We start from the raw sequence: 14463 nt of genomic DNA, 5'->3' as shown, positions 1-14463 counted from the left end.
TGAAAAGCATTATTAAAAAAGTGCAACGAAGTCGAGAAATATTTCAAAGTATTTTAATTTCGAGATGGATTGCGGCTGTTTAAAAGTGCGCGAGACTATTATAATCAGTGAGCCGTAAAAGGTTTGTTCCTAGGGCGACCAGTTAACTTTTTCAGAAAAAAAAACAGAATTCGGCCATTTTAGAATCCTTTCAGGATTATAATTGATACAACCAATGCAATTACCGGTGTCAAAAAGACCAACATTGTCAACAAAACTTGAAGCAAGCATGTCAAGTAATCGTAAGTTAGATTGGTTTTGTTTATATCTTCGGGTCTTGTGTTATCCTTTGATAAACAGTCGGATATGATTAGTATTTTATTTCAATGCTATTGGGCGATATCTTCGGGAAAAACATGCTACTAACAAATGATAATTAATCATTATTATGGTTTATTATTATATAACTTGGCAAAATTAATGTGCGAACGTGTGTTTTTAAAAATGTTATCAACCTAAAACTTTGATTGTTTATTTTTTTTTATAATTTAGCCTTGAATTTAAAACTACAAGCTTGTAACTAAAAAAAAAATTACAAGTTGATAAAGTTTTAAAATTAACTTTGCTTGAACATCAATTTACCTTGACCCAGCAGTTTAGAAAAACTGAACAAATAATTTCTAGTATTCACAATTCACAACCAGTAGAAAAAGTAAACAACATTAAATATTGAAATCAAACTGTTCCTTAGAAGCTGGAACCTCGAAAACCCAAAATTACATCTCTGATCTACATGGAGGAGTGGCCGTGCAAGTTGGAGGTGAATTATTGTTGCTTAACAACAAAGTAAAATGACAGGGTTGTCGCAAATACGTTAAACCAGGGGCGGGCAACTTCTTTAGCTGGCGGCCGGATATGGAAAAATAAAGTACTTGGCGGGCAGAATTCCTGAATCAACACATTATTCTTACTGACACGGCCTGCATGTTTTGTCGTATATTGTACTCTTTAAATTGTTATACTCTTTAAACACAGCAACACTTACATTGCACACCAAACATACTGCTTTCTTGTGGACTTGAGGGAAACGTACCTGGGCATCCAATCCTTGTTAAATTCGCGACACTCCTTGTTAACTTTTGCGTTTTGCAAAATTCATTGGTAAATTTTTATTGTAAATTCTGAATCTAACTTTAACCTAGAACAAAGAATCAAAAACACAAAAAACTGCAGAATAACTAACAATCACTATTATTTGACATAGTACGCAAGTAGTGGGGGATTGCGGCAGACATATGGTCGCGGGCCACATTATCTTGTAAGTCCGGAAACTATCGGCGGGCCGCTCAAAATCCTGTAGCTAAAATATTCCTGACCCCTGAGCTAAGGTCAAACATTGCGATTGACTAGAAGTTCTGTATGCCATCTTTCAAACTTTGTCAAGGAAGCAAAATTCGTGTTTAAAAGCAAAATAGCTGTCTAACATAAATAAATTTAAAAATTGCTGTTTTAGGAAGCAAAATTCCTGTTTTTGTATTTTTTATTGACTTATAAATCCTAATCTTCTAACCTTGTTGTTTATTCAGATAACGCCAACATCAATAAGAGTATATTCGCCAATGCTGTCCACATCCACCCACCTAATGGTAAGTAAAGTGATGCATTGTGTCACACATGTAACTGATTGAACAATAAAAAATTGAATATTTATTTCCATGATTAGTCAACATTTATCCATCTATTTGGCCTTGTGCATTCAAACTTATGAGCTGCTAAGAGATGAGTAAACTGTTTTAATGTTCTTTTCAACTCTTATATGGTGTTTACTGTATGCAATTCACATAATCTATTTGCACAATCAGCAAACATAACCTTTTAAACCTGAACAGTCACTAACATTTGTAAACACATAAGATTGACCTGTAATGTTTGTGTGGGGTAATGACGTTTTATAAACCTTGATATTGTATATTTCTAGCTGCCGACAAACCAGATGAACGCTCCATTGCAGAGGCCGGTGAGTCATAGATCATAGATACTTTACTGTGCTAAAAGTCATAGATACTTTACTGTGCTAAAATTATAAAGTGCTTTGACATATTGCAAATCTTTACTGTTAAATAATTTTACTTATAATTATGTAAAAGCATCACAATCAATGACACTTTAACTTCATTGTCTTATGGTGTTTTTCTCAATTCCAATTGGTCTAGGACTTATAACATTTACCTTTAAAGTAGCAGTGAAACAAAATGCCAGCCACCAACTTCTGTAATTATGTTTTATAGAAACCAAATTTAATTTTGGTTAACTGTGTCATGTCATATCAATGCTGGCGTCACCAGGCATTTATAATTTCCCTTTTTTACAATACTATACTGATGTAAGTGGATACGTTTACAAAAGACATCTACATGACTTATTCAGGCTAAGTGAGTTAGAAATTAAAAAAAAATAAAAAGTATCACAGTTAACGTCACTTTAACTTCATTGTCTTGTGGTGTTTTTCAATGTTTTACCAAATTCTAAGTACGGTGGAGGTTAGACACAAACCTATGAGGTAGCAGTGAACAAAAAGGTCAACCAACAACTTCTGTAATCACATTTTTATGGAAATCAAAGTGTTTTATATTCACTGTGTCACAACATAATACTGCTGGCGAACCTAGGCATATATAAACTCTCTTTTTTAACATTACTACACTGGTAAACAGATATCAGACGTGTAAGTAGTTACAAAAAAAAAATAGCACTAAACAACAGATCTCAAGAGTTAGAATATTGTAAAATAAGCAGCATTAAAATAACTTAACATTAAATGTTTACAACAATGCTGCATCATTCTGTGTCTTTCGCAGCATTGCTAACTGTGATTTATTGGAAGGACGTTAGGTCAATAGAGTGTTGAAAGACAAACATAATGGTGATTTATGCCAACAACTAATGGCATCTGTTCGGTTTGTGTTTGCCTGAGCTCAATAGATTTACCCCTGGTTCGACTCGCAGTGTTTTCGCATATTCATATTATTCATAATATTGCGGGCTGTGGCATATTTGTACAAACATTCCATGCAGTAAACGAGTATTTGTTTAAAACTTGCTTTTATACATTTACTTGTTGTTGTTTGAAAACAGTTTACAGAGAATGTTATTTTGTGTTTCCAGATGCTTCCTTGAAAAAAGCCCTTAATGAATATGCTGAGAAGATCATTGGAACTCTGCCGATCGATCTGTGTGAACTTGAGGCCATAGTGGAGCGTCAATCAACACCGGAGATGTTTGGTGCAAAAGGATTGATTCCCAGCAAAACATCAAACTCTACCAGGGTTACAGTGGATAAACTGGGTGCTACTGCAAAGAAAAATGCAGCTGAAGAGGCTAAAAGTAAGAAATTCAGCAACAAAGCTGCGTTTGACGATCGTGTTACAAGGTATGGGAACATAATTACTTTGATTGGTTCCGCTGGAATTGGCAAAACTACATTTGCTAAGCAGTATTTCAAGCATAGTAGAGACATATTAAAAAAGCATGTCAGAGATGCAATAACTGCTCACGATAGTTCCTATTTGGCATTTCTATATCTTAGGGAATTAGATAATGATAAGGTTATGAGTGTTCTTGAATTTCTTACAACCTCAACCAGAAATTTCAATCTGAACTGGAAGAGTGAAGCAGGTTTAGAGAATCAACTTTTGGCCAGAATTTCTAAATCCAATAACGTATATATTGTAATGGATGGTATGGACGAATGTAGGTTTAAAGGCCTTTCATTGAATGCTCCAGTGATCAAATTGTATGACCGCAATAAGCCAGTTGTCATTCTCCAAAACCTTCTACGAGGCGACATTCTTCCAAATGCTCACAAGCTGCTTGCTTCACGACCGGGGGCTTATCACAAGCTACACCCAAGTTGCAAGCCCCACTTTCCAGTACGGGTAATTGGCTTTAATGAAATCTCCCAAGATTGGTACTTCAGAAAGATTTATCCAAACCAAGAGGTTTATGACAAGATTAAAAAGTTACTCGAACAAAACCCATCAGCTAATGCTTTGTGTTTTATTCCAATGTTTGCCAAAACTATAGCACCATATATCATAAAGTATTGCACAAATGATAGCTCATTCACTCTTACTGATGTTTTTGCCTCATTTGTTGACACTTGCATTCGCTCCCCAAAGTTTGAAAATAACCCAAATATTTTACATAAACTTTCGCACTTGGCCGTTATCGGAATGCTCAATGACAAGGTTAACTTTGATATGGATGATTTTGCCAAAGCTGATCTTGATGCTGCTGGTTTGGAAGATTTTATTAACATGCAAGTTTCTTCCACAGACCCTGACCTCAAAATAATGGAGGGGGACAAAGTTTTCTTCTTTATCCACCTCCTTTGGCATGAATTTTTTGCAGCACTCCATCTAATGTTCGATACAGACCTTGAAACTTTTTCTAAACAGCTTCAAAGCATGGAAAGTGATGAGTGGGAGATGGTTCTACGATTTCTTTTCGGGTTGCTGAACACGGGAATCCATCGTAAGCTAAAGCCCATATTTAAAATCTCTTCTGCTGATGTTGCCAGCAAGAAAAGTTTGCTTAAAGATCTAATCACTTTGCTTGGGTCCCAGCTTTTAACATGTGGTGATGACAGCTTTAACTCCAAATTGTTTAAGCTTTGCAGTTTAGCACAGGAATCCAGTGATGAAGGCATCACCAGGTCTCTAGCTGATTCCCTCCCTGGAGAGCTTCATATAAAGAGGGGAACGATCGTTCCCAGTGAAGTGTCAAGTCTCTGTCACGTGCTTCGAGCAACACAAAGGGAAATGGTCATCAGCATCGGGGGTTTCTTAAGTGATGTCACATTTACTGGCAACGGTTTGGAAATGTTGATGGATACAATGACGCACACCAATCACAAGGTTTGTCCAACGCAATACGTGCCAGTTACGCATGAATGAATTCCAGTGACGTAATCTGAAATATTAATAATGTAAAAAAATATTTACTCAAACTAAATCGTCTTTTCAACTTATTAAAGGTTAGTACAAGCAATGTTTTGTTATCCTCTATTGAAAGAGCTCAATGTTTACATGGTGTTTTTTTGAACCAATAACTTTTTCCGTGTTTTGCGATTCAACGTGAGTTTCTATTATTAAAGAAATAAATATACAAACAAGTTCATTAAAAAAACAAGATAATAAGGCTTTGTAAAGCAAAATATTTTTTTGCGTAATAGCCTACACCGAAAATTAATTGCAATTATTAATTTATTTATTTATCTTTGCTTAATTGGCCTTAGCAATGACTTCACTCTTCAATCGGAATGTATTTGTATTTGCGGAAATGCAGTTATTCTATCTTGAAATGTAAAAAATATGTTTTCTAAGGTTAAAGGTAATTTTGGCCAGATAACTTAAAAAATCGAGCTTTTACGTATAAATATGATATTTTGCTTGTGCGAGCACGATATTAATAAAGTATTCTTAATTCGCGACGATTTATACTTTGAAAGGTGGTCGTGTAGAACACGTATATTTATTGCTGATTGTTTTATAAAGATATTTAATTTACTTTCTTGTTAAATGTTTTTATTTCCATCATTGAGAAAAATGAATCATGACGTCATCAACTCAAAATGTCGTGGTTATTTTCAGACAACGTGGCGCATCTGTAGAGGGCGAGTGTGTAATAACTCAACTTTCTTGTTTTATAGATGGAGCTTTTGGACCTGAGTGAGAACAAATTGGGGTCACGTGGGTTGAGTTGCCTGGCAACAAGTGTAAGCAACATAAACAAGCTCATGTTGTATAATTGCGAAATCGCTGGATCCGATCTGCAACCTCTGACTGACGCCATCTCACGAATGGATCGACCGGTAAAATATTAAACAGAGTATTTGCGGTTGTTCGAAGTGTGACGTCACTACATGTTAATTACGTCATTAAGGTTGTGTGAAAACAAATTGTTGTTTTTAGTTTAGAGCTCTATTTATTGCCCCGAAATTCAACACAAACAAATTATCATGCTTTAAATAACCCAACATTTGTTTAGGTCTCAGTAACTACACGTTATTACAATTGCGACAAATTCATGAATTTTTTTTTTAAATATAACGTAAACCTCGAATTATTTTGTTGTGATTTAGTTGGATTCTATAAACTGGGCAGACCAGCAGACCTCGTATCTGTCGCCACTCTTAGTGGCTCTGATGGCAGCCAACCATTTACTTGCAAATCAACTATTTATAATGAATTTCACACATTTAATGTTTTATTTAATCGCTGGAATTTCGGCACCACCATTTTGTTTTCCTAATCTACAATTAAAAAATTATTAGTCTGCCATATGCAGTCATTTTAAAGTTATTTTATGTTTACGACGCTATATGTATAAAATGTCTTATGGTTTCAGTAAGGTATAAAAATCTTTTACTTTTGTATCCTGTTATTAACTTATCCTAGTTGCTCGTTACATGGAAAAACTATAATATGTAAAATAGGAAAATTGTTTGTTTACAATTTTATGGTTAGATATAATGTGTCCGTTGAAAGTGAATAGCGACGCATTCAATAAATCTCTTTATTTCCATTAATTAAGGAATATAAATCATGACGTCATTAACTCAAAATGTCGTGGTTATTTTCAGACAACGTGGCGCATCTGTAGAGGGCGAGTGTGTAATAACTCAACTTTCTTGTTTTATAGATGGAGCTTTTGAGCCTGAGTTACAACAAGTTGGGGTCACGTGGGTTGAGTTGCCTGGCAACAAGTGTAAGCAACATAAACCAGCTGGTGTTGTTTAATTGCGAAATCGCTGGATCCGATCTGCAACCTCTGACTGACGCCATCTCACGAATGGATCGACCGGTAAAATATTAAACAGAGTATTTGCGGTTGTTGGAAGTGTGACGTCACTACATGTTAATTACGTCATTCAGGGAATAGGTAAACGAAATGTTACGGGATTGCTGTTTCTCCGCGTTTCCGCCGCAATACAAACCAGCTGGTGTCATTTAATAAAATAATGAGTTCCAAAACGTACAAAATAGTAAAATCCGATGTCCAATAATAATTTATTTTGCAAAAGCATGAATTGTGTTCATCTACGGTCAAAGTGACTTTGTTAGTTTGGAATTCCTGTTGATATTTCCCGTAAATCAACACAAATTAATAATTATCAGGCATCAAAATGACCCAACATTTGTTTACATCTCAGCAGCTGAACGTTTCTTACATTTGCGACAAATCCACCAAATATAGCGTAACATATAACGTAAACCTCCAACTATTTTGTTGTGATTTAGTTGGTTCCATAAACTTGGCAGACCAGCAGACCCCGTACCTGTCGCCACTCTCGGCGGCTCTGATGGCAGCCAAACATTTACTTTAAACTCAGAAATATTTTTTTTAAATATAACGTAAACCTCCAGTTATTTTATTGTGATTTAGTTGGTTCCATAAACTTGGCAGACCAGCAGACCCCGTACCTGTCGCCACTCTCGGCGGCTCTGATGGCAGCCAAACATTTACTTTAAACTCAGAAATATTTTTTTAAAATATAACGTAAACCTCCAGTTATTTTATTGTGATTTAGTTGGTTCCATAAACTGGGCAGACCAGCAGACCCCGTACCTGTCGCCACTCTCGATGAAACTCAACAAATCTCTTTATATCCAGCAATTGTGAAAAATAGACCATGGCGTCATTGAATGTCGTTTTTACTATTAAGATAAAGTGGTATCTTAATTATATAAAAATGTTGTTCTTATTTTCAGACAACGTGGCGCATCTGTAAAGGGCAAGTGCGTAATAACTCAACTTTCTTGTTTTATAGATGGAGCTTTTGTACCTGGGTAAAAACAAGTTGGGGTCACGTGGGTTGAGTTGCCTGGCAACAAGTGTAAGCAACATAAACCAGCTGGAGTTGGAGGATTGCGAAATCGCTGGATCCGATCTGCAACCTCTGACTGACGCCATCTCACGAATGGATCGACCGGTAAAATAATAAACATAGTTGTGGTTGTTGAAAGTGTGACGTCACTACATTTATTACGTCATTAGCTAAACAAAACGTTATGGCAGTGTTGTTCCTACGCGTTCCCGCCACAATACAAACCAGTTGGTGTTCATTTAAATTGAGAAAAAAATCAAATAATCAGTTCAAAAAATACAAACTAGTAAAATATAACGTAAACCTTCAGTTATTTTATTGTGATTTAGTTTGTTCCATAAATTGGGCAGACCAGCAGACCCCGTACCTGTCGCCACTCTCGGCCGCTCTTATGGCAGCCAAACATTTACTTGGAAATCAACAATTTTTATTGAATTTCACACATTTAATGTTTTATTTAATCGCTGGAATTTCGGCACCGCCTTTCTGTTTTCCTAACCTACAATTAAACGATTATTAGTCTGCCATATGCATTATTTTCAAGCTTTTTTTTTTATGTTTACGACGATATATGTGTAACATGTCTTATGTTTTCAGCAAGGTCTAAAAATGCATGTTTTACTTTTGCATCCTGTTATTAAGTTATCCTAGTTACTCGTTACTTGGAAAAACTGGAATGTTTATAAATGAGAAAATTATTTGTTTATAATTTTATGGTTAGATGGAATGTATCGGTTAAAAGTAAATAGCGACGCATTCATTAAATGTTTTTATTTCCATTAATTAAGGAACAATAAATCATGACGTCATCAACTCAAAATGTCGTGGTTATTTTCAGACAACGTGGCGCATCTGTAGAGGGCGAGTGTGTAATAACTCAACTTTCTTGTTTCATAGATGGAGCTTTTGAGCCTGAGTTGGAACAAGTTGGGGTCACGTGGGTTGAGTTGCCTGGCAACAAGTGTAAGCAACATAAACAAGCTGATGTTGAGGAATTGCGAAATCGCTGGATCCGATCTGCAACCTCTGACTGACGCCATCTCACGAATGGATCGACCGGTAAAATATAAAACAGAGTTGCGGTTGTTGAAAGTGTGACGTCACTACATGTTAATTACGTCATTCAGGGAATAGGTAAACAAAATGTAATGGGATTGTTGTTCCTACGCGCTCCTGCCGCAATACAAACCAGCTGGCGTTCATTTAAAGAGAAAAAATCTAGTCATTCTAGTCATTCGTGAAGCAACCTAAGTCGAATCTTTAAGTTCAAGAAATAAGTGATTTATTTTATTCTATTGACCGAAAGCGGCAGCAAATCTTTTAGAGTAAACAAAAAAGTCCTAGTTAAGTTGCAATTATAGCAAGCCATGTCCTTGTAAAACTGGTAACTCGTCCGAGTATGAGTAGTATGAAGTAAAATAAACGAAATTATATTTAAAAAAATAATGCTTAATAAAACACTCTGTTTCAATCCAAGTCATTTGTCCAAAAGACTAAAGTCAAAGCTAGTCATTAACTTTAGTTATTACAACACCGTATATTCCTAATAAACGTGTTAATCAAACAATAAAATGAATCACTAAAATCAGTCCAAAACACACAACAGGGTAAAAGTATATGTCCTATAAATGTTTTGTTTTAATTATAAATTGTGTTCACTTTTAACATTTGCGACGAATTCGTGGAATCATTTGTAAAATTAAACTTAAATTTTTTTTTAAATATAACGTAAACCTCGAATTATTTTGTTATGATTTAGCTGGTTCCATAAACTGGGCAGACCAGCAGACCCCGTACCTGTCGCCATTTTGGTGGCTCTGATGGCAGCCAAACATTTAGCTGGATATTTTCAAATTAAATTCCTTGATTTTATGTAATTTTAATTGGCACGAATTTTCTTTGGAAGCCTCAGCAACATTTTTATTATATCACCATCGGACAAGTACCGATATTACGGGCTGATATTATACGATCTGTTTTTAGTATCGAAACCTTCAGCCAACACGTGCTTGTATCTAACATTATGTTGTGCTTATGTAGATGATGATGTTGGAGCTGGGCTACAACAAGTTGGGATCGCAAGGACTCGCTTTTCTCCGAACTTGTGCCCACAATGTACAAGAGCTGGGGTTATTTGGATGCGGCATCGATTATCATGATGTGGATTCTCTGCTCAAGGTAGCTCACAAATATAAGTGGCATTGTGTTGGAACAAATACATACGCGTGACGTCACTTGTTTAACTGACTGTGACGTAACACCTTTCCATTGTGAACCAGTCATTAAGCATAGCGGCGTCGAACAAATACAGCAATACTTTGTAAGTGAACAAACAGAACTTAAGTAGTAAGTTTAATCAGGTTCAATTCGGTTGGACCGTAGACTTTAAGATGTTTGTCGTTGTAATAACATTCAATTCTACTTAATGAAGCGCTATCTGTACTTGAATAAGAATTGTTAACAAACAAAATCCCCCAAGCTATAAACAATTATTAAGCTTAAAAAGTTAGCAACTTTAGATTTATGAATGGGTATAAATTGTTACAAATTTCTTATATTAATAACAGTGAGTTGTCTTCCACTTTTTGTATTCTCACAGTGACTTAACTGATGTTGGGGGTGAAAACACTGGTTTACCGACAACGCTAGTCGTTTGTGTTCTTTTGATGCCCCTGGGTTTGATATCCGGGGTATTTCCCGTCTGTACCCCACTGTATGCACTACACCAGTGGCCGGCAAACTGTGGGCCGCGTCCCAAATGTGGCCTTGGTCATTTTAGTGAACCGCGGATCCATTATTATTTCAGTTATATCATATAGTTGTGGGCCGCGTGATTGCCGTACTTTCACTGTATTTTAAAAAGTTTGTGTGGCGAAGATTTTATATTTTGGCACAATGTTGCATCAGAGGGCCCCTATATTATAAAAACGTACGCGCGATTAGATTGATTTCAGCTGCACATTTGCGCACGAGCTCGCTCGAGAACAACAGGTTTTTTAAAGATTTCATGGCAGCCCCAAACTAAAAATTGGGATTGAAGAAGGACAGTACACAACCCACATTACTAAACAAAGCCTTCTTTTTGTCTCGTTAAAAACGCCGAGTTTTGCGCAGTTGATCGCTGTTCGCTGTCTGCGCTAATACCCGGTGTTGGTGTAACAATGTCATCTTTAACTGAAACAGATTCTGTACTACGACTCAAATCTCCATCTTTAAAACTCGCTACACATTGTAAAAAAGCATTTCTTATCGGTTTTGGTCCACATCCTAAATAACAAGTTTATTGGGTTATTTGACCCCTTAATTGCAATTTCCCGCCTCGGTATATTTGCTCCCCTGTGAGGCAAGTGAATCACTTTGTGAATCCGGTTCTAAGTTGTTGTTACAAATTGTATTTACAGCAATATCAGGAAAACAAATCTTCGATAAAGAAAGCCAATCTTCCGATGAAGAGAGCCAATTTTCACATGAAGTTGCGTAATCAACGTCAGAACCGGAACAAAGACGCAAATGTTGCAATATTCAATAAGGATCAGTGGGACAATACTGCTCTTATGACATGCACCGTCCCAGATTGCCAACAACCAAAACGCAGGAAAAAGACAAAAGCAAGCTTCTGAGCTGGTGGGATTAAGCTGGCGATTCATGTGAGAATATTTGTAAGTTCTCCTTCAACGTAATATCCACTCACTGGCGCACACAAGCCGAACTTAACATCGTTATTTAATACTTGAAGTTCATTTGAAATTACATCCAGGTTCATTTAAACAAGCATTTTGATTTGGTAATAAAGCAAAAGTCATTTTTTGCTTTAATATTGAATAACATACAAAAGTAGGTAACATTTTGTGAATGTTTGCCGCAATTGTTTATAGACGATGTTATTTGAACAAAATGTTACCTCATCACTAGGGCCCGCAAAAGTCAATAAAGTTAAAAAATGTTAAGGACCTCGTCTGTCCACGAATTGAAGAAAAAAGTTGTTTTCAGCACCTAGGGGACTGTTTCTAAGAAGTTTATAGGTCAAAATAAAGTTAAAACTTCCAATAAAGTTAAAACCTTTTAATAAATTTGTCAAAATTTGTCAAATTATGGCTTTTGACAAAGTTTTTTTGTTTCTTGAGAGTAATTTTTGTAAAAATTGTCGTGGAAGCAGTGTAAATCAGGAGATGCGACACAATTAAACCATATTAACCCATAAAAGCAGGGAAAATATCACAATGCCCACATGGATCAGCAGTAACTTTTATCGCAAATTGTACATTTTTTATTTATTTAAATATTTCTTATAAAACACTTCCTCTTCATAAACGTGGTCTTTTCGAAGATCAACAGTTTGGATTTTAGGAATAGCCTACTGACATTCTGTAATACAAAAATAAGCAAGCTAAATATATCGCCAAAAAACCCGACGCACTTTTTATAAACCATAAAAGAACTTGACTTTGCGACAAAATATTACGTTTGAGTCTGAAATCGACAAAATATTATGTTTGGTTAACTGGCATCAATTCAAGGAAGAACTGTGGCCTTCACGAACAAGCAATTTCGTTAGGTTAAAATAAAGTTAAAAATTGATAAAAATAAGTTAAAATTTTTTTTTTAAGTTAAAATAAAAATGGCCCTACTTATCACGAATAATCTTTGGTATTTCTTCCACGTCTTACTACAACCTCCAGACATTATGCTCCACAATGTGGTTTCTTGTTTAATGTATATTTACTCCAACAGGAGTCGGCACAGGAACTCAGGTGCTAAGGTGGAGACAATGTTGGACAATTCTAACGGCGTAGATCGCTCACTGCAACAGATCAGTGTGCAGCAGAGGGAACACCGTTCCTGTGCATCCCACTCCATCACTCATGCAAAGCAAAGTTTAATGAAGCAGCAAAGACGCAATTTCGCCAGATCATTTTGCTTTCCGGTGTTTGAATCTACCTTATTTTGTGTAGCACTTTATGTTTTGCAGATTTTAATAATTTTGTAGTTTTTTATATTTTGTTTTTGTTTGTATTATTACCACGTTCAAATTTTCCCAACATTTATTCTCCTTGAGCGTTAGAAATGGCAGCCCAGGTTGCCGCGGCGGCCCGGATGGGAACCGCTGACTCAGGCAGATCACGCGTAATCAAAACAAATAAGCCAACACAATTTCATTTGCAATTACATTTGCGTCACGTTAAACTCGAAAATTTATCGTTAATTTTGGCATTCGAAAAGAGCAAACAGTTTTAACATCTCCGGCTGAATATTTTCAGCTCGCTTCAAAAGTCGTAAACATATGACGATGACGAATACAAAGCGAAATTATTTACCTTTTTCACTTTTTATTGCCAAACCTCCGTAACCTGAGCAATAGCGGTTCTGGCAGCCGTACCCTACATAAGATCCCAGAATCGAAACGCAGCGACCGTTTCTGTTCAGGTATTTTCCATACGGGCAAGTGCATTGCTTGCGGTATCGCTACGAGGTGCAGGTTGTAACACAAATAGTTGCAGCCAACACTTTAGTTACATCTGAACTCTTTAAACCTTGTGTTTTGCATTTATGTGGTTACCTAGAGTTGTGGTACAGGGGGATCCCCACCACCCATGCATGTACACTTGCAACGATTCCTTAAACCAGCGAATTTATCGGCTACTATTTGTAGAACTCTTCCTATAAGCCGCAGTGACCAACTAATTGCCGTGTGTTCAGGATATCTAAGCTAAAACGGCTAAAATGTTCTAAACCCTTCCTTTATCCCTAATGGCATAAACACTTATATGCAGTGACGTGCGGTGAGGTTCCTAGATGGTGATGCACAAATTTTTTCGAGTCCCGTATTTCTTTAACAACCACAAAAACGGCATCGTAATAATAAAAAATAAAACTCAAAAACCATTAAGAGATCAAAAACAAAACGACTAAAAAGTAGTAAAACTGCATTAATATAGCAAACGTATTAATGACCACATTGTTTATGACGTAACAGTACAATTGAAGGTGTTTATGTTTCCACTACAAAATTGCGTTCCTTGCTGTTATTGTGAATGAGTTTTGCGTAAATCCCCTTGAACTTTTTAGTGTGAGTAATTGTATCGTTGTTTTTGCACTGCGTTTTTCATCGTTTTATTTGCTGTTATTGTTGATGCTTTTCCTTTCAATCTCTTTTGTTATGTGTAGGAATTTTTTTTTATGTTTACTGCGTTTTCCTTCTTTATGATTCTGAAAAAAATGAGCTTCTTGCTGTATCTCCTGAACTTTTGGTATGAATAATTGTATAACTTATTTAAGCTGTAAATATATCACTGCGTTTCTTGCTATTTCTTACAGTAAACTTTCGTTTTCGTTAATGACTTTTCGTTTGTTATCTTATATTTATTGTCAATTAGTTTTGTGTTGGGTATATGTTTCTTTGTTTTTTCTTATAAACATTTGTACAAACAGGGTGCAGTTGACTCGATGTACCTTACGGTCTTTCACTGCATCCTGGAACAAACAACTGTAATTTTCTTTTTAACTTTGTACTGTGTTCTAGTTGTTTCGGTTCCAAAAATAAAATCTATCTATCTATTTATCTGTGATCGACTGTTGTGGTAGGTTACTTCTTATAA

This window comes from Ascidiella aspersa, chromosome 7 (genome assembly GCF_963924565.1).
Source record: "Ascidiella aspersa chromosome 7, kaAscAspe10.2, whole genome shotgun sequence".
Lineage (NCBI taxonomy): Eukaryota > Metazoa > Chordata > Ascidiacea > Phlebobranchia > Ascidiidae > Ascidiella > Ascidiella aspersa.
The sequence above is the reverse complement of the archived record's forward strand: the minus strand, read 5'-3'. Positions refer to the sequence as shown.